The sequence below is a fragment of the Miniopterus natalensis genome, chromosome 5, assembly GCF_054644295.1.
Source record: "Miniopterus natalensis isolate mMinNat1 chromosome 5, mMinNat1.hap1, whole genome shotgun sequence".
NCBI lineage: Eukaryota > Metazoa > Chordata > Mammalia > Chiroptera > Miniopteridae > Miniopterus > Miniopterus natalensis.
Genome location: NC_142085.1, coordinates 22586852 through 22608561, shown reverse-complemented (window position 1 = coordinate 22608561; position 21710 = coordinate 22586852). Strand labels below are relative to the sequence as shown.

The following is a 21710-nucleotide window of genomic DNA, read 5'->3' as shown; positions in this document are numbered from 1 at the left end:
CCCTTCACCTAGTATAGTACTTTGAATATAGTAAGTGCTCAGAAAATATTCATCAAAGACATACTGAAAGTATACTGGCCTTTACTTCCCTTGTTTCTATGTTAAAAATCCCAATCTGGCTTTGAACTAATATGTCTGTGTGTGTACATGTCTGCGTATGTATACGTTATCTTCAGGCAAACTACTTAAGACTTTATGACATCAATTATCCTTTTAACAAACATTTGATCAGTGTCTACTGTGTGCCATTATTATGTTCAATATTATTCAGATGGGAATTCTGTAGCACATGGAATTTACTTTTTTTTGCGGAGCTCACAAGAAAACCAAGGAGAGAATCTGTAATACACAGAAAAGTTGTTATTCTCTGGCATGGGGTATAGCCAATGCCCATTTGATATCTGCTCATTTGTAATGAAGACAGCTCAAAATGAACACAACCAAAAGAGAACTGAGCGCCCCCTACTGACCCTGCTTCTGTCCCATGCTCCTTGCTCCTATCTCAGTAAATGGCAGCACCCAGGTGCTCAAGCCAGAAGCCAGACACACATTTTTCTTTCATCTTAACCGGGTCCTCCTCTTTATCCAGTCGCCACTTTTATTATAATGGCTCACATACATTGAGCACTTACTCTATGCTAGGCACAGTTCTAAGTTCTTTGCATGTTATTAAATAATTTATTCCTCACAACACTACAAAATGGAGTTGAAGGTGCTCAGAACAGGCCTCCCCAAGATATGCTAATGTGTATGTGGATATTTTGAGCTAAAGGAAACCAAGACCCTGCAGGCACACAAAAAACTTTTATCTCTCCCTTAAAGAATTTAATTTAGGGGCACTGTCCATCATAAGAGTCATTACCAGAGGTAGCTTGTATGATCTATCTATATGGCAGGGCAAACACCGAATTACTGAACATCTGCTCTTCTTATGGTCCTGGAATTACCCTCCACCCCTCTGAAGCCCCAGGGCACCTTACCTCATTCTCAGTATGTTACATATACATAATTTTTACCTTACCTTTCTGTCTGAACTTCTTTTTTTAATATAGCTCATTGAGATTGCAACTTTTTTTAATTAATTTTTTTCAATTCCTGTTTACATTCAATATTGTTTTGTATTAGTTTTGGTGTACAGTGTAGTGGTTAGATAACCATATACTTTATAAAGTGTTCCCCTTGATATTTCCATTAACCACCTGGCACCATACATAGTTATTACATTATTGACTATATTCCCTATGCTATATTTTCCATTCCTGTGACTATTCTGTAACTACCAATCTGTACTTCTCAATACCTTCACCTTTTTCACCCAGCTCCCCAATCCCCCTCCCCTCTGGCAACTGTCAATCTGTTCTCTGTATCTATGAGTCTGTTTCTGTTTCATTTGTGCATTTATTTTGTTCTTTAGATTCCACATATAAGTGAAATCACATGGTATTTGTCTTTCTCCGACTGACTTATTTCACCTAGCATCCATCCATGCTGTCGCAAATGGTAAGATTTCATTCTTTTTTATGGCATAGTGGAGTAATGTACCACAGCTTTTTTATCCACTTGTCTATTGATGGGCATTTGGGTTGCTTCCATATCCTGGCTACTGTAAATAGTGCTGCATGAAATTCTTATGTATATGGTGTTCCCATGCTTACATAAGTGATTAAAGTTGATTATTTTCTCTTGTTAAGCTGTCTCTGGTTGTTGATTTAATGATTAGACCTGCTAAAAAAAGCTAGAAGAAGAGAGGAAGATTTCTCCCTCTTCCACAGAGCACAGATGAGGAAACAGGTTAAGTCTCTTGCCCAAAGTCTCCCAGTCAGGAAGTGGCAGAGCCAGAATCTGTATACAGGAAGTCTTGCTCCAAAGGCAATGCCCTGAGCTTCTGCGCTATTCAGGAAATGCTGTATCAGCTTCACTTACTGAAAATCATTCTAAAATGTATTTGTTTACTAAATGAGTAAGTGAAAATAATTTTGATAATTCAGAACTGTCCAAGTCCTTCATCTCCTTCTGGATCTCAGTGATCATTCTGCAGCTGGGATAATGGAGGTACCAATGGTCAAGAAGACTGGATGGTGTCTCTGGTAAGCCAACAGCCCTACTGGGAAGTTGATCTTAAACAAAAGTTGTAGAAGACCTTATTTCCCTGTGATTTGATGTGGGGGTTTTTTCAAAGTGGACTATGTCAGGAAAAAATAGCTTACTTGAAGACTTTGATTAATCAAAGTTATATTTTAGTAGATACACTGCAATTAATATCAATAAGGCACATTCACTATAAACTCCATTTAAAAATAGACAACTTTTTCTTTTTTGAGGTTCTATTGATTGTGGAAGCAAAGCAAGCTGGAAGGCAGAAGGCCCAAACGCTGCTCTCATCAAATTAAATGAAGCATATAATTAAAAATAAACCACAATCCTTCTGGCACCAGTAGTGCCATCTGGAAATGGAGGATAATAAAGGCCAACGACTTAAGATTTCTGAATTAAAGTCGGAAAAATAAAATAATGTAATTACAAGCCTAAGACAAGATGACTGCAGGTCCAGAAAGTATCACTTCCCAGGTTGAAGCTCACTCAGTATGTAAAAGCCAGCATTACGTAAGCTCCCCATGAAGTTAACATTCAAATAAGATACATTTCAATGAGAGAATTTTAACCCCAAAAGGCACATTTTAAAGTCCTGGGTGTCTTTTAGAAAACAAAAGATACAGTACTAGCCAGAAGCTATTCCAGAGAGTTCCACAGATCATATGGTCTTGGGAAGAGACAAGCACTTATTGTTACCAGAAAATTCAAGGTCAGTACTTACAGTTTCATTTCCAACATCCCCGAGCTCCCTTGGACAAAGGGTTGTAGTATCTACTGAAAGTTGCAATTATTCTACAGCTCGCTATTTCAGCCTCACCAGCCATTCATCCCCTTCAGAGAATCTGACTACTTCAGACTACTTGTTATTCCAAAATAACAACACAAACGATGTGTTTGTTTGTTTGGCTTTCTTTTCATATGACATCCAAAAAGATGGAGAAAGTAAAGAATAATAGTAAGCCAGAAGAGATTTCAGCTTGCATTTGATTTTTAGATAAGAAATGCTAGATAAAAGTACACACTTAAGAGGAAGGGAGGGGGGCAGCTCTAAATCTAACCTGACTCTTTAAAAAATACCTTTAAAATATTTGGCCAATCTAGTGCTTGTTTCACCTGTATCCAGTTGAGACTTCTGAAATGGAAAAAGACCTCTGCCAGTCCTTCACAGTAAACCAAAGCATTCCAGAATGAGCCTTGATTTGACTGTGTGGTTTTTTTTTTGGGGGGGGGGGGGGAGAAGGGGTTGGTAAAAGAACATCCTGTCGATTAAAACAAGAGAAAACCACACTTGTGCACACACAGCCTGATCCTAACCACCCAGACAGCAGCCTGGCATCCTCTGTCAATCTTCCCGGGGGGCAAGCTGGCTGGGAGCAGCTCGCACAGCTTCTGCCAGCACAATTTATCAGCAGGTAATGCATTACCTGCTTTCTGGTGACTACAGACTGGCCCAAGTCATTGCTACAGTCTAGTGCACTATCTGTATCTATAATGTGGTTGTGAACAGTTAATACATCTTCTATCAAGGAAATCCTGTTGCTTCATAGGCATTATCTTAAGACCCTCCAAGTTTCTTCAAAAGTAAAGAGAACTGTGAGCCATCTAAGAGTGAATTAATTATGAGGCACTAAGCTTCTTGCTTTTGCACCTCATTAAAATACACTGAATCTAAATTCAGCCTAATACAACTGCTGTACCAGATTAGGAACTCCTCAGCACAGGCTCTGGGCCTCCATTTCCTTTATATTCTTCTTAAGCACTAAGCATGCCATTTCTCCCATAAGAAGAATGCACTTAATTGGTCTTACTGATTAACCAACCAATGCATAGACCTACTGTGGGTTCAAAAGGGAGAGTCACAAGCCCCAAATTCTCCAAGAACCATCAACGTTTAAAACATTTCCCCCTGTCATCTGCTCTCCAAAAGGGCTTAGCATTCTTGGGTGGTAACATTTTCCCTCCCTTTGATCTGATTCTTGGTGAAAGAGGAGAGAGCTGGTCCCTAGCGGTTAGTGACCAAAAGATGTGACCACAACAAAGGCTCATGGGGTTTTAGTGTGGGAAGGGCTTTCCAGACCTTTCCCTCTGTTAGGGAAACAGCAAATAGATCTCAACCCTCATGCCAATCTGATTGGTAAGGGCTTCCTGGAGTCCCAGATTGAGAGGCATCCCAGGCCTGGGCTGAGCTCAGAGGAAGAGGTGCTGTGACGGATGAACCTTGTCCACCACAGGCTCTCGGGGGACACCAGGCTCAGGAGAGAGCTGGGGCACAGAGCCAGGTATATGCCATCCCTGAGCAGACTCTACTACAGAGACCTAAGCAACCCGTACTCCACTGTTTCCCCGCTTGGCTTTTTAAAAGAACAGAAGTCACATCAGTGATAAAAAACTACTTTGAAATATTTACAATAAATGTAAAAAAACGCACACCACGATCCCAGGAAATGGACAAGGGCCGAGGTCCTCGCTGCCATGTCCCAGAGAGAGCCAAAGGTGGAATTCCTACGCTCTTCCTGACAAGCACCTCCACAGCACCTCACCAAGTACCACTTTTTATATTCCACGGGCAAGAGGGTTAGGAAGGAGCTGGGTGGTTCTCCAGCAGTTATATGACTTCTGTGATGGGATTGTGTGGGGCAGGGGAAAGGAAAAGAGGCTGAGGGTTGAGAACCAAGCAAATGTCAGTGATCCCAAAGACAAAGGAAAGTGCTAAGTAGCTAAGTCAATGCGATGCTTGTTTCAATAGGGAAAATGGAGACTCAGTTGCTTGAACTTGAACTAGCAAAGCTCTCTGGAGCAATCAATAGCATTCACTTGCTGTCTGCTTTGTTCTGAACACTGATGGACCAAGTGGGTGTGCACAAGGCAAACGGCGTGATTCTTTTCCTAGTCTGTCTCCCTCTCCCCTGAGGTGGGCAGGAACACCAGAGGCCAAGTCAGATCTCTTGGAGAGACAGAGTTGGCCTCCCAACATCTACTCTGTGTTGTCAGCCAACTGGCTCCCAGGTGAGGAGAATGCCTTTGGCAGTCACAGTACGCACAGCAGGCAAGAGGCCTTAGACGAAGCAAGGGAGAGGAGGCAGACGTGATCCTGGAGACAAATAAACACAATGAGCTGTGCTTGAAACAAACTGAAAAGACTCCGGGGGAAGACTTTGATCCCTTCTGCCAAGGGAGAAAACCAAAGGAAAATTCATTTTAAGAAGCCTTTTACTTCCCTTGGCATCTGTGGCCTAGTGACTGTCATATTTTCTGTCAAGTCCTATTCACTGTGGGTTTCTCCAACATCTCAAACACTCTCACAATCATGGTACTTTATCAGTTTTTCTGCCCAAGTTGGATTCACTAATATTTCAGGCTTTCATTCTCGGAGATGACAATTCCAAGCCTTTCACAGCCATTCTGTCCCTATGTACCTGAAAAGATCAATTTGCTGTAGTGGCCGGGTGGTTGAATTCACAGAAATCAACAGTCGTGTTTCTGGTCTGATTCCATCCTGGAGGATCAGCTAAGCAGAGGGGTTGGTTGCAACCATCTAGATGGTGGTTAATAGGATGGGCCCTGGAGACAGGGAACTTGGATTTGAATTCTGACTCTGTCATTTACAAGCTGCGTGACCTTGGGCACACTTTTAACCTCCTTGTGTCTCATCTTCATCCGTAAAATAAGGATATAAGATACCTGACTGGCAGGATTGCAGTGAAGTTTAAAGAATGGTAATAAAAGAATCAATATCTTTTATAAATACATTCTGAAATGCTCACAAATAATGATATGATGTCTGCAGTTTACTTCAAAATCATCTGGAGGCAAGGTACATGCAAAAGAAGTTGGCCCTAAGTTGATAATTGTTGAAGTTGAGAGACCGGCTTGTGTTTGTGTGTGGGTGGGTGGGGGGGCGCGGGGGGAGGGTATTATACCATTCCATCCACCGCTGTTGGAAATTTTCTATAACAGAAAATTCAAGAGAGAAGATAATACAGGTAAAACTGCTAGCGCACAGCATGTGTTCAACACATGGAATCTGTTATAAATCAGAGAGGCTCTTGAAGGCATTGTTGCTAGGTCAAAAAAGCACCTCGACAGCAGCCTGCCTCTGAGACGGGGTGGTTCTGGGGCTAGCAACGGGTGGCGGGGCAGGGGGGAGTTGCATTGAGAACTTCACTGTCACTCTAGGCCCAATCTTTTTTTTTTTTTTTAATATATCTTTACTGATTTCAGAAAGAGAAAAGGAGAGGGAGAGAGAGAAAGATAGAAACATCAATGATGAGTGAGTGAGTCATTGATCAAGTCTACAACCCAGGCATGTGCCCCGACTGGGAATCGAACCCCGATCGCCTAGATCCTAGGTTGACGCTCAACTGCTGAGCCACGTCTGGCCGGGCTAGGCACAATCTTTATTATTGCCCAATCTTTTCACCATCAAACCTGTTTTAAATTATTATTAGTTCTCTATGCTTTGAAAGTTTTCTAAATCAACCACATCCATTAAATATTCACTATCCCATATCTTTTAGTCAGATACACATAAGCACAAGTCAGAATTTTGAATCAGAGTTTAGATGAGGTGGTGGGTGGCTCCAAATTGAGCTTTTATTGCCCAGCTGAAAGCAAAGCACTTACAAGTTTTAATGGCCTGTGCAACTCTTTGACCCACATATATGCCTTTTTGTAGGCACAGGAAATAATGAAAAATAGCTCAACGCACCTCCCCAGTCCCTGCCCTGCCACCGCAGTCTATGCCTTCAATAGGTCCAGGGAGCCACATATATAAATCCAGAGTCAGCCCCACAAACTCCCGGCTTCTGGAATCACGTAGACAAGATAATGAGATGGAGGGACAGGAAATGCCACCCTGGACCACTCCAGGCTAGATATGCACCTTGTGAGAACGAAATTCAACCTCATCTGCCCCATGGCTTCTCAAAGACAAAGAATCTCTAATCCCAGCCATGACACTAACTGTAATGGCCTTGGGCTGGCCACTTCATCTTTGTTTTCTCCTGGGTAAATTGGAATATCTCCCTCCTAAGGTTGTTTCAGGGATTAGAGAGAATGTAAACAGAGTGCACTGCACAATGCCTGACACATAGTCATTGCTCAATAAATAGCAGCAATGTTACATCTCTGTACGCCTTCACGTACAAATGGATGTATTATAATTACCTCCTTTGGAATTTGGTTACATATTTAGACAGAGTGGTTCTCCAGGTCATGAGACATATCCTAGACACATAATTATAAATGGTTTAACATTCTTTTCTTTCATGTGAAAAAATTTTAATGCAAATGTATTCAATCTTCTTCACAGAGCTGATGTATAGATAACTATGTTACTGTCATCAATACCTGCATGTACTCTCCTATGTGGTTCCCTCTTCTCCTTCTATAAATGTCTTATGACAGTATCTTTTATATTTAAAAAATTATTTTAAAAAGTCATGAGAAAAATATGGCCGAATTCAATTTTAGCAAGGTCATTCTTTTACTACTGTGAAACACTTGCTGAATATCCACTGTATATATGTTGTTGAGAAGATCGATGGATGAAACAGGTATAAATAATAAAGCCGGAACTCCATTAGCGAAGACTTTAGTCATCACATAGGATGATTTAAAGAGAAAGAGAAAAGGCCATTTGATCCAAGAAATACCTACAGCACTTTATGAACTAACCTGAACCTCTGCACCAAACTGAGATTTGATGAATCAGTTTCCAACTTCCTGAAATGCTGTCCAGTTTCAATGTCATTTTTGGAGATTTACCTGAACCTGTCTGTCTGGGTGACATTCGAGTACTGCAGCCAATTCCAACCTCAGGATTAGCCAAGCAAGAAACTGACTAATTCCATTTTTGAAAGTGCTCAGGATTCCTGGCAACCCGAGAATAATATTAATGTCTTTATCTTGCCTAAGTGCAGGAATAGAAAAGCTAAGATGGGACTCCTGGAATGAATTATGTGGACAGAGTTAAAATATACCATGGGGAATTTCCTAATTCAAGAGCCATTACACTCTAATGCTGATTTTATATCATCTTCCCTTTCCTTCCATATTTTATACAACTTTACCAATTCTCTTCAGAATGAGCCTAAAATGAAAATGAGACAATAGTTTTCACCAGCAAAAAGTTTCATTTCTCATATAAGTATGATCTACAGGCAATGTTGGACACAGTAAGTGTATTTTAATTCCATTTTCAACTGGTTTGGGTAAGTGTAGCCTTCATCCAGTTTCTTGACTATAGACTTATACTGAACCTTGGGTGTTCTCTTAGACTCCAAAGAGCAGCCAATAGGGAAAATACATAGTTTTAAGCTACTGATGAAAAGCAACAAATTTTCTGTTTTTTTCTATTTTGCTCTTCTTAATCTTGGACTATATCACCCTAGAAGGATAAATGTCATTGCCCTTAATGCTATCTGTATCTCAGGACCAACAAAAACCTCTTAAACCAATAACCCTACCTCTGATCTTCAAATTCTTACAGTCCTACGAACTGGGGATTGGTTACAGTCAGGAACAGGCTCAGCCTGGAAAAGGGGGAGAGCTAGCCTTGGTTCTTCTCTGGGTGGACTCATCTTGAAATCCTGATGTTTACCATTACCTCTATTATATACTAACATTCACCATAATTATTACTGATTCACTCATTTGACAAACAGCACTCTGATACAGTAGCGAATCCTCCTCATATAAGAAAATAGGGACAGTTACTAGTTATCTGGACAGCTTGGAAGTTTGTACCCTCCCAGACAGGCAAGGAAGAAAAGTCCTCCTGAAGCCCCAGGCTTAACGCAACCTGATTATCCAACCCAGCTGACTTACTACAGCAGAGAGCAGTTCCCAACCTTTGGAGAACTGTGCTTTCTAAACATCATGTGTGGCAACGTGAAGTCTAATTCTTTCACTCCAACTTTCTGAGGAGGTAACCAGTGTCCTCCTCCTATTGACATGTGGCCTGAGCTTTGCTTTGGCACTGCACACAAGTATTTAAAAGCCATGATAAATACCTTCTCCTGTTTATCTTTGAATTGGAGGGTAACATCTAAAACTTACCTGTAAACCATAACCTCAATAAGGGTAGGGATTGCATTTTTGCCCAACTTCCTATCCTCAGTGTATAGAATAGACCCTGGCCCTTAATATTTGATGAATGGATGGATGAAAGGATGGATGGATGAATGAGTGAGTGAATGAATGAATGGTCAAATGAACAAACAAGATATCCTCTGGTTCTCAGACCACTGAGAAGCCCATCAAGATCTCACTCCACAAGGGTCAGTGTTCAGGTTCCTCCCCAGCCAGGACTATCCAAGCCACAGCATGAATTTCAGTAACTCACGCCAATAAGTATCACAAACAACCTAAACAAGTGTCCAGAAGGTAGGTCTGGGCAACAGAGAGGGCTTTCCTCCCTTAATTATTGGGTGGGTCGGGGTGAGGGTTTCCAGCCACACATATAAGGAAAGGTGAATGGAAGTTACAGGTACCAGAGTGTTATGAACAGAATGTTTGCACCTCCACCCCTCTCCAATGCTTATGTTGAAGCCCTAATCCCCAATGCGATGGTATTTGAATCTGGGGCCTTAGGGAAGTAATTAAGTTTCGATGAGGTCATTAGGGTGGGGCCCCAGGATGCGTACAGTAGGAAAAAAGGGACAGAGAGCTAACTTCTTTGCCCTCTAGGGCCTTCACTCAGTGCCCAATGTCTGTCTCTTTGTCTCTCTGCCACATGAGGACACAGCAAGAAGGTGGCCCTTGGCCCTGACTGGGTAGCTCAGTTGGCTAGAGTGTTGTCCCCATACACCAAGGTTTCGGTTTCAATTCCCCATCAAGGCACAGACAAGAAACAACCAATGAATGCATAAATAAGTGGAACAAACCAATGTTTCTCTCTTTCTCTAAATCAATAAATTAAGTAATTCTTTTAGAAGGAAAGAAAAAAAAGAAAGTGGCTGTCTACAAACCAGGAAGAGGGCCCTCCCAGGACCTAAACCTACTGGCACCTTTATCTTGTATTTCCCAACCTCCAGAGCTGTGGGAAATACATTTCTGTTGTTCAAGGTACCCAGTCTGTGGTGGTGTCATGGCAGCCGGAGTTGACTAAGACACAGGGCCATTTCCCTGGTATTTAAACTGTCCCTAGAGACAGGAGTCTAGAATTTAGAGAAATGCCAACAAACTAGTACTGGGGCAGCAGAGAGCACAAATACAGAATGTGGCCTTGCTGTCAGAACTCTGCTCCTTGGGCGAGTCACTACCTCTCTGCACCTCAGTTTCCTCATCTGTGAAAAGGGGCTAACAACAGTAATATCCTTGAGCTGTTCTGAGAGTTAAGTGAGGTAATATAAATATATTTCCTGACACTAGTAAGTGGTCCATCAGTAATTATTTTTGCAGTGTTCAAGCCAGACTCATAGTCTACTTGCAGTTCCTTTACACAGGGTCTGTGGACAGAGCCCTGTGGCACTAGTCAGAAGCCCTGGGTTTGGGTCCATGTTTTTGACATTTTCTCATTGTGACTTGGACAAACTTCTTACCCTCTTCAACTCCAAGTTCCATTCATCTGTAAAAAAATCAGTATGATGCTCCCTCCTCTCTACGCCTCACAGGATAGATGCAGAAGTTGTATTGCAGATGCCCGCATAGAAATATCCCAAGAGGTAAATTTGTCAATATTCATTAAATACATCTAAGGCTCTAAAACAATGTTTTTTTGACTTTTTTTTTTTTTAAATATATCTTTATTGATTTCAGAGAGAGGAAAGGAGAGGGAGAGAGAGAGATAGAAACATCAATGATGAGAAGAGAGTCATTGATCGAGCCTGCAACCCGGGCATGTGCCCAGACCGGGAATCAAACCCCGATCGCCTGGATCCCAGGTCAACGCTCAACCGTTGAGCCACGCCCGGCCGGGCTTTCTGACTTCTTTTTACGGTAACCCATTAGAAGAAACATATTTTACATTGCAAACAGGCATACATTGATCACTAAAACAAAAGCTTAACAAAATAATACTGTTACTTTGATATTTTTAATTTCTCTTTTTTTTTTCTTTTTTCTTTTTAAATGTAGGTCATTCATCTCACAAGGCATAGTCCTGACCCTCAACTCTTACTGGGCATCAGAATAATCTGAGAAGCATGAATGTTGACTTTGGTAATGAAAGCAGTGCCCCTTTTTGAGGTAGATATTATTAACATTTAAAAGGCAATTAGCAAAATACTACTGATAGTTTTGTTTAAACTACTTGTATCTAATTCTTCTCTTTCCAGGATACTCCATTTCACCTCTATGTAACCCACATAATTATTATTTTTTATTTTAACTTTTTACTTTAAAGACGAACAAAGATTTAACAAAATTAAAGACTTTCAAAGAACAACAACAAAATCTGATGCCCCAGCCCTACCCACTGAGATTCTGAATCAGTGGTTTGGAGTGGGGACTGGGCAATTCTTAGACAGCCCCAGATGACTCTATTGCACAGCCAGGACTGAGCACCACAGAACCAGTGGTTTCCATCTAGCTTACAGCTACAACACCACGGGGTAAATTACTTACATCCCTGTCTGCTAAACACTCTCTGCTCCTGGGGATGCCGCCCCACTCCCACCCTGCTGAAGCTCTACTGGTAACTGTGAGTGGATTACTTACTCATGTGGCTTCAGTGTGCTCCTGGAAAACAGAGAAAGGAAAGAAGATCAAAGTGGAGCCTGGGCGTTATGGGAGGCCCCCTTTCTCCTCCCAGATGGCTGGGTAACTCCCTGCACAGCAAAATCTGGAATGGATTTGGAGGACTCTGCAAAGAGAGAAGGGCCCCTACAAAAACTTTATGTTTGAGCAGGAGGGGCTAAGGGAAAGTAAAGGGAAACTGTCAGATCGCCTTGCCTGCTCCGACCATGCACAGACAGGGGTTTCAGTAGAGGGTGGTGATAAGTTCAGTCGAAGGGGGCTTCACACCTGGGGTGTAGCCCAGATGAAACAGAAAGCTCCTCCATCTTCAGTTCATCTTTGCTCTACAGAGGAGAGGTCTGAGGGACGGTCCTGTTTACCTGGTTGGAGTGATCTGCAGCCTACAGAACCAGGGCAGAACCTGGGCCAGAATACAGAAGGTACCACAAATGCTGGAGGCTGTCAGTGTATGTCCCTGCCCTTTTCTTGGACACATGGATGGGATCAAGCAACCTGTATTGTTTCTGTACACAATTGGTTAAAAAACAAAACAAAGCTGGGTCTGTGTGAGGCACATAGTCCCTGGATTTACTAACCAAACATAATAACACCAAGAGTTACCATTGACTGTATGCCTTTTGTGTGCTAAGTACCTCGTTTAATTCCACAATATCTGTTCAGAATATGCACTGTATAGATTCTCAGGTTTAAGGAACTCACCCAGGGTTGTGCATGTAATAACTGGTGGTGCTACGATGCTAATGCAGGTTGATCCCTACTCTAGATCCCATGCTCTAGTCTACGGTTTCTCAGCACTATTGACATTTGGGATTGATTGGATAATCCTTTGTTGTAAAGGGTTGCCCTGTGCATCAGAAGATCCTTAGCCTCTACCCATAAGATGCCAGTAACATCCTTTCCCCCCTCCAGCTGTGACAATAAAACATTTCTCCAGACATTGGCAACTGTCCTCTGGTGGTGGGGGGCAAAATCACTCCTCCTCCACATTAAGAACCACGGTTATAGTCTAACTTACCATGCTGTACTGTTTCTTGGTACTTTATAAGTGCAACAGTAATATCACACAGTAATATCATTCTATCCTATCAGTTTGCAACTCACCAAGTACTTTTACAGCCATTATCTCCTTTCATGGCATTTGAGTACATGGCAGGATTTAACCCTGAAAGAGTTAATCCACCTCAAAATGATGACCACTATAAAGAGATCTATATAATTAGCCTTCTCCAAGAAATTGAGAGAAAAGAACATGAGTGAGGTCCATTTAAATCTTTGGCCCACAAGCCACTGGGAGAAAAACACATTTGCTAATGCTTAGTCCCACGAGAGCACAGTATGTGACTTTTGGAAAACGAAATCTGTTTCTTGTACATCTCTATTTCTCCTGCACATACTGCCTAAAACACAGAGAACTCTCACTAAATGTTGAATACTTCGTGGAACATCTCTGTCATAGCAACCCTTAACCATATGATGAAAACAAAATCAAAATTATGTTCCCACAGTTGTATCTTCCTGATTTACGTATATAGGGTTTCCCAAAAAATGTACACATAGTTTAACAGCTGAAAACTCAATTTTGAAAATGAAATGTATTTTAATAAACACTGCCTTTATAATTATTCAAAGTGTGTGTATACATTTTTGGGGACACCTTATATATTTTAATAAAATCCATATTCTGAAAAAAATTAATGGCGATATTTATGGGACAGCTGAGAGCTCAGTGCCAGATTATCCTTCCCTGTCATTGAAAAAACAAAGCAGAGCAAAACTCAACTTGAACTGAAACAAATGTTCACCAGAATCATCCCTTTCAATACAGGCCAAGAGAACTGTAGCTATTTCATTGGAGTAATATTTTATTGGCTCAAGGAAAAAAAAATTCTAGGAGAAGCTTTTACGCTTTTTTCCTCCAGATTTTCACTAACCAGTATACCTAATACACAATTAAAACAGGAATGCTTGTTTTTACAAACATCTGAATTAAAAATAAAGTAGCTAGCTACAGTTGCTTTTAAGGTCACCCTTTAAAAACTCCTAGGAGGCCAAGAGAGTAAAAACAAAATGTTCTTATTCACATATCCATTTGCAAAGCCCAGCTGGAGGGAACAGCGTTACCCGGGAAATGATAAGCCTGCACATGGCTTCAGAGAAATTTTAATATAACTATCAATAAGCAATATTAATAACAAAAGTAGCTGGACTCTATGAAGCACCTGTGTGCCAGGCACTGAACTCAGTGTTCTACATGCATAAGATGGAATGAAATATTCATTCCAGCCCCATGAGGTACATACTCAGCATCTTAAGGTAAGAAAACTGAGGCCAAAAAACATGTAATAACTTGCCCAAGATCACAGCCAGATCAAGATTCAAACAACGACTGTATAAAGCTTTAGGTTATAGAAACTGAAAAAAAAAAAGCTGGGGATTTAGGAAAACAATGGAAGGAAAGGGAGATGGTAGGTCAGTTTTTCTCACTGTGTGCCATGGAATCCCAAGACTGAAATGGATTTTCAGAAACCATTCTCATTCCCTTGCTTCTATTTAGATCCTTTCACATAAAATCTCAAGTACCAGGCATTAACTACACACATCGGTTAAGTGACTTTCTGGGTACCTTTTTTGTGTGAGAAAACAAAGCTTTTGTTTTCTGTAAAAATGCAGTGATGAAAAGGGCCTGGTGATGGGTACCCCCAAGGGAAAAAAAAGGTTTATTTTCTCCAGCTCGATAGGCCATAAAGTACAACAATAAGGCGATAGGCCCATTTAAAATATATATATATATATATATATATACATATATATATATATATATATTTTATTTCAGAGAAGACGGGAGAGGGAGAGAGAGAAACATCAATGATGAGAGAGTCATTGATCGGCTGCCTCCTGCATGCCCCCTACTGAGGATCGGCCTGCAACCCAGGCATGTGCCCTGACCAGAATGGATCCCTGACCTCCTGGGTCACAGATCGACTCTCAACCACTGAGCCACACTCGCTGGGCAATAGGCCCAATTCTTTTACACACATACTAGAGCATAAACACCCAAAGGAAGGTTGCACTTCGATTACTTTCAATCCTAAACACATATACATGCCTTTACTGGATGCCCGTCTTGGAACCGCCAGTCCTTCAAGAGGACTCTCATTACATTAATGGGCATACTTCCTATTACAACCTTGGCTCCCCACCTCAGAGGCCACAGCTGGCCCCACATGGTCTTTGGCTCTTTCCCAACTGAGGAAGGTTTGGCACCAGGAGGCAATTCAGTTAAATGTGTTGCAAACTCTGAAGGCAGTGCCAAAGCACGAGCTCCCAAATTATTCTCAGCAATGACAGCATCCCCAGAATTAGCACACAGCTTGCCAAGACGAGGCTTTTGAAGGGGAGAACTACTCACTTGAATGTACAAGTGCTGGCATATTTCTTTTAACATTTGGATAAAGAATTGGAAGAATCAGCCGGCTTTATGTCCAAGTGAATAAATATCCTGCGGCAATAATGATAATGCAGATTTTGGGCAAGGTTCTGACCACCCCCTTAATGAAAAAAAAGCTTGTCCTGAAATGATGCTTGTAAAAAAGCATAGATCATTTTCCTGTTAACTTGAGTAGTTACTGAAGAGATTTCCTTTACATGAAGAAAAAAAAAATTGGGGCCCAACAAATGCCAGTTGCCAACATAGTCCTGGATGCTCCCAAGAAGCTCAAATCTCAGTGCGTGTCAGAAGATGGATCTATAACCAGGACAGGAGTGGGGGGCACCTTTTTCCCCCGGCTCCCACAAAGCCTAGGAACCTTTCAGTAGAGAAATCCACATAATAGAACCTTGGGTCTTCCTGAATTAGCTGTTATACCAAATAAACTACTAATCATACGGAAAGGAAGATGGCACCGAAGACAAACAACAGAGAACAAACAAACAGATAATAGGCTGGTCATTTGTGCCATTTGTTTATCTATAGACACACACTGGGATAGCCATCCACTGAGGGCCTAAGCAACCTGGCTTCCTGCCAACAGACCTGGACACCTCAGGAACGGGTACAGACTGTGCACACCTTAAGAGGGCAAAGGCAGTGCACCTTCCAAGTAGATAACTTCCTACTAACTTCAGCAAGGGAGCCCTCATCAGCACAAGCAATCCAAATACTCCAGGTGTTTACTTGGCTGAGGAATGCAGTGCATTTGTGGGCGGTGCATGTGTGTGTCTATGTGTGTGTACATTGCTGATTTTCCTCCAGATTTTACTCAGAAACAGCCTCTCACAGAGTACAGGAGAGTGGGGAGCAAGTAGCATATGTGGGTAAAAAAAATTACACAGGCCCTTATTATGAGTTACGCCCAAGGCGCACACACGGTGGATCTTCCCAGTCCCTCTGAAATCTCACCCCGTAACTGTTCTTTCAAGCCCAGGCTCCTCTCATCTGGTCCCTGTCTCAAATCACTTCTAACCCAGTTCAGCAGCACAGGGCGCAACAAAGAGCCCTTCTGGGTCTGCCCCTTGTCAGTCGGTGGCGGAGGGACCCCAGCGCCTTCAGGTCCCCTCCAGGTCAGGGGGGTGGTCCCCGCCCCAGGCTCCCCGCTCAAGCTGCCAACACTTCCGGAGCTTGCGGGGTGCAAGCTCCCCACCTGCCCGGTCTGGGGTTGCGCGGTCTTGCTCCCTCGAGTGACTGCCCTCTTGGGTGTCCATGACCCCACTGCACCCAGGGGGCTGCGTTCCCTTGGGAGAGACAGCCCCCGAATCTCGGCCCCACCGCCCGCCCGGCCACCTCGGGTCCCCCGCCGGGCGCTCTGCCCTCCGAGCCCGGGTGCTCCGGCCGTAACCTGCCGCGCCCAGGCTCCCGCACAGCTGCGCTTCCCGCGCCCACCCTCCTGCAGAAGCCACAGCCTCGCCCCACCCTATCCTTTCTGGGGATCCCCTTCCTCGGGCACCCCCTCCCGCCTCGCCCCACCCTATCTTTTCTGGGGATCCCCTCCCTCGGGCACCCCCTCCTGCCCCGCCCGCCTCGTGTTTCCTCTCCTCCGCACTCCCCTCCCGGGGCTTCTGTTCTCTGCCCAGCGGAGGGCGCCCCGAGAATGCCGACAGGGCACCCCCGGTTCCGCCCCCCGGATTCCCGCACCAGAGATCCCTCTGGTCGCGGTCGTGACCCCTCAGCTCTCCAGGTTCGGGCTCCGAACCTTCCCACCGTCGCGATCCTGCCCCGCCCTCTCGCCCTTGGGGTTGGGGTGGGAGGGTCTGGGAGCCCCCAACCTAGGGGCACTGACATTGCGCCCCGCGCGCGGGTTCCTCAACATCGCGATTGCGAACGCCCCTCTGCGCTCCGCTACGTCGCGTCCCTGACACCCCCGCCCCGCGTGCTCGTGCCCCGGGGCTCCCTAAGAACTCGCTCCTGATCCCCGGCCCGCCCCGCCCCGCGCCCCGCGCCCCGGGACTCACCGTCGGGGCCCGCGGCTGGGCGCGCTCGGCTCCCGGCTGCCAGCTTCGCTCGCGCGGCTGTGACCCCGGCCCGCGGCGCGCTGGGGAGCGGCCAGGAAAAGGGGACGGCGGGGGGCGGGCGCACCCCGGCTCCGCCCCTCCGGGCCCGGGGGCGGGGCGCGCAGCCCGGCGCCCCCTCCGCGGCGTCCAGCGGCGGAGGAAGTTCGCTGACGCCTCTTCCTTCCACCCGGGGCTCAGACCCACGCAGTCCCCTTGCCGCGGCCGGAGGCCCGGCGCGCTGGGAGAAAAAGGGATTCGTCCACCGCTGTCCAGGTTTTTCCAAGAACCCACCCGGGGGGCTCGCCCAGGTCTTTCAAGAGGGGGGACACACAGCAAACTTCAGCGTGGGTCTCAAGCCTGCTTCAAACCCTGGCCGCCCCCGCACTGGCATCCGCACGTGCAGGGCCGTGCTGCCTGTTGTAACACGCCCGGGAGAGCCCTTGAAACGCGCGCACACGCTTTCGCGAAGGGCTCTCCGGTGACTTAGGAATCGCAGGAACATCCCCCTCACACTGACACGCTGGGAACCCACGCCCGAGCCCCTGCGTTCTCATTCCACAGCACCCCAGCCGGCCCTTCCGTAGCAGCGACCTGCACACCCGCAGCAGGGAGGAGGCGGGAACTCCGCCGCCTCTGGTCCCGGGCGTGCTCCTCACCCGCGGTCTGTACTTTACCGTGAGAAACATTCACATAAGCGGTAGGAGCGTCAATGAACAAGTCGAATGGTCTTTGGTACTAAAGAAGCGGTCTTCGTGATCTGGACTAAGAGAAACGGATCAGATCCTGGGAAGATGGCCAACATCGGTGCTGCTGTGAAGAGGATCATTTGATTCATTTCATTACGTTTCCGAGACAATCAGGCCTGTTGCTGGTCTGTTGATAACCTGGCACTTTTCCATTACACCAGCCTGCATCAGTGACATGCCTAACGGCACCTCGAATTTGTACAGGTGTTTGAAAATTTTTGAAAATTTTCACTTTTCAAAACATTTGAAAATTCATTATTTTATTTAGCTTCAGCAAAACATCACGTAGCAAAGGGAGTAGGTTATCCAGTGGGTGTTATTTTACTAAGAGTCAAGTGCCTGGTCTTCAGGGCCACTGCTCTTTTCACACATAGGTCCTGGTGGAAATGGCCCGGTGGGCCTTTGAAAGGTTTGCCCTCTCCATCCCAAGATGTCAGTGAACCCCACCTCCCCCTGCCCCCTGTATTCACAAAATCTGGAGCCACCACTATTAACAAGCATTTATTTCCTAGCCAGAGATCATAATTATACAACATTGCTGACCGAGGGGAAGTGAAATGTCCCTTTTCTTTCTCTCTCTCTCTGCCGCTTTCGAAACAAAATTACAGGTCATCAAATATGAGGTTCCAAACACAGGCTCAATCCAACTGAAGTGAGCTGTTGGGTGTGAGCTGATAAATCTGTGAAATACATGTTGATTACTCGGGTTTTTTTCCCCCTGAGAGTTCCTCTGGCTGGAGTGTGGAGAAGGGTTCTTTTGATTTAAAAGAAGATCAAGTCTTTGAATACTTTTTCTGTATCTCAGTAAGAAAATGATAAATGTTCCTTTCTGCCGAAACTCCATCTAAGGGCAGGCGTGAAGGTGAAATGGATGTTAGGCATTTTTACCTGTGGAGGAGAGATGCTGTCCACAGCCACCTAGATAAGAGTGGCAGTTTCTCATCCTTCATGATTTTTTTTTAAGTGTGGTAAAATACACATAACATAAATTTTTACCATCCTAACTTTAAAAAATATTTTTAATTGTGGTAAATATGCAGAATATTAAATTTACTCCCTTAACCATTTCTTAAACGTCCAGTTCAATAGTGTTAAGTACATTCACATCCCTCCTACCTTTTAAAACTACTTGGATCTCACACTAGCTTCTTCCATATTCCACTCTGAAGTGATGGCCCACTTCAGTTTGGGCAGTACAAATGATATTTTGGTGGCTCTGGAAAAAAAGAGTCCTAAAGTGACCATAATATTTTTGAATCATAATAAAAGGCTCTTGGATCTTTCTTAAAGGACAGTCAGGATGGCCTTTAGTATCTGGAAATTCACAGGCAACTTCCCTCCCTGAAACACTCTCATCTGGCAACACAATTTTGACCTGTGGTTTTTCCAAAAGCTGGAAAAAAGGCATCTTGGATGTTGCAATATTTCCTCTAAGAGGAGAATGCTATATGCTAATCCAATCAATATTCTATCAGACGTATTTCCCTTTCAGATTGCCCTCGGAAGCCACAGACACGGGGCAATAGAAACATGATTAAAAACTAGACCTGTAAGATTAAAGAGCTATTTTTGTCTCAAACTCTAACAAAATAATATGATCCATTTATGTTGTATACATACCACACTGATACTGTTTTTCTATCACTTCTGCTGCATGTTTATTTTTTGTCCTCATATGATGGTATGTTTATTGATTTGAGAGAGAGAGGAAAGGGGAGGGGAGAGAGAGAGAGAGAGAAAGACAGAGAGAGAGCCATTGATGTGAGATATTGATCGGTTGCCTCCTGTACATACCCTGACTGGGGACCAAACCTGCAACCTAAGTATGTGCCCTGACCGGGGATCAAACCCACAATCTTTTTGTGGTGTAAGGGACGACCCTCAACCAACTGAGCCACCCAGCTGGGGCTCTGCTGTGTGTTTACGTAGCATCTTTTTTTTCACGAAGCTCAAGGTGCATGTGATGGCATCATATCACTCAACTTCATACATTTTAGGTGAAGAAGGAATGGGATGGGAACTGTTAGCCTGATTGTAACATGGAGAAATGGCAGTGTGAGGTAGTTCAACCATTTTCCTGAAACATCTTGGTATTCTGGTTTATACTGATCTATCCTGAAAGAAGACCGACTGGTGAAAACTCATACAAGAAACAGTTGTTTAAAAGCCCTAGCTATTTGTTTCTTTTTTACATCTTACAGAAAGACTGAGGGCCATTATTCACCTTCTTGAAAGAGAAAAGGAGAGGACTTTGCACTGTGGACTTGGAAGTCAGATCATCCTGAGTCCGAGCCCCCAGTACCACCACTTAGAGCTTTGGTAAGTTACTTACCTGTCTGTGCTTCAGGCTCCTTATCTGTAAAATGGAAATAATAATCATACCCACTTCACATAGTTATTTCTAGGATTAAAGAAAATAATGCACATTAAGCATTGTGCCTATCACATAAGGAGAGCTTGATAAACATGGGTGAAAAGGTACTGGCTTCCTGGAAGTGGTTGCTTTTAGGAGCCTTGTTCCAGTGATGTCTACTTGAAGAAAAGATGTACTGTCCCTGCAGGTTGCATGGGAGGAATTTGGAGAATACTGAAGATTTATATTTCTAACCCTTAAACCAAATCTCTCCATTCCTTAACATTTCATCACAAGATAGCCATCCAGACTTAGCTTATCTACTTAGACCCCCTGCCAGCTGGCCAATTTGGAAAGCAACTATGACACTAATTTCACCCAGACAAAGCTAATGAGCTGTGGCTGAATCAGATTAAAAATCAAAATAAGAATAATGGCTTTCCTGTGTTGTATGTCTATGTGATCTCATTTAATGGTGAAATGGTAAAGGTTCATTAAAAGCTAATTTGATTCCATCTGGAGTGGTTCATTCCTTCTTAATTTTTTCCATTTTATTTCTTAATAATAATAATTAATTGACAATTCAGGGAGCAAACCAATTAACACACGTAGACAAGAGAGACAAAATGCAGAAATTGCTCCTGGGCCTTCAGCAAACCTGGGCACGTGCGACGTTGCACAGCCTTACATCTGCTCTTCCACTCTCTGAGGTACCGAGTTCCTGATTGAAGAATTTCAGATGGCAAACTGTAAAGGTGAATGATAAAATGACCAACCAGGAACCCTTTATATTATTAACAAAATTACATGAATTTCTCAGTTCCAAAAACATGTAACACATAAAGTATTAAGCTTAACGTTTGTTCCTAAACAAGACCTAAATTTAGGAAATATAGTATACAATTGCATCCTAGCAATTTAACAGCAAATAAAAATGTGGATATCGCCCAGCGGGTGTGGCCCAGCGGTTGAGCATCGACCTAGGATCCAGGCGATCAGGGTTCGATTCCTGGTCAGGGCACATGCCTGGGTTGTGGGCTCGATCAATGACTCTCTCATCATTGATGTTTCTGTCTCTCTCTCTTCCTCTCTCTGAAATCAATAAAGATGTTTAAAAAATTAAAAAAAAAAGTGGATATTAAAATATGATGCCTTTCCTTATTTTTTCAGCAGAAATTTGAAACTAAAAAGCCTCAATAAATGGTCCTTGCCCCGCCCCCCCCCCCCCTTCAAAGGTCCTGACAATTTATTTCTTTCACTTTGCTCCTGATTCTTAGTCATTATGTCCTGGGGGGTAGGTCAATCCCTGAGCATAGAAAAATTCAGAAAAA

The 21710-nt window shown here is 43.7% G+C and overlaps 1 protein-coding gene across 1 annotated transcript in view; it reads right to left on the bottom strand.

Moving 5' to 3' along the window:
• The window catches only part of PAQR8 (progestin and adipoQ receptor family member 8), a 29267-nt gene extending 17476 nt beyond the window's left edge, over window positions 1-11791 (bottom strand). The window contains exon 1 of the mRNA XM_016209828.2: window positions 11755-11791. The gene's annotated coding sequence lies outside the window, so the exon portion shown is untranslated. The remainder of the gene's footprint in view (window positions 1-11754) is intronic.
• Window positions 11792-21710: the final 9919 nt, after the last annotated feature.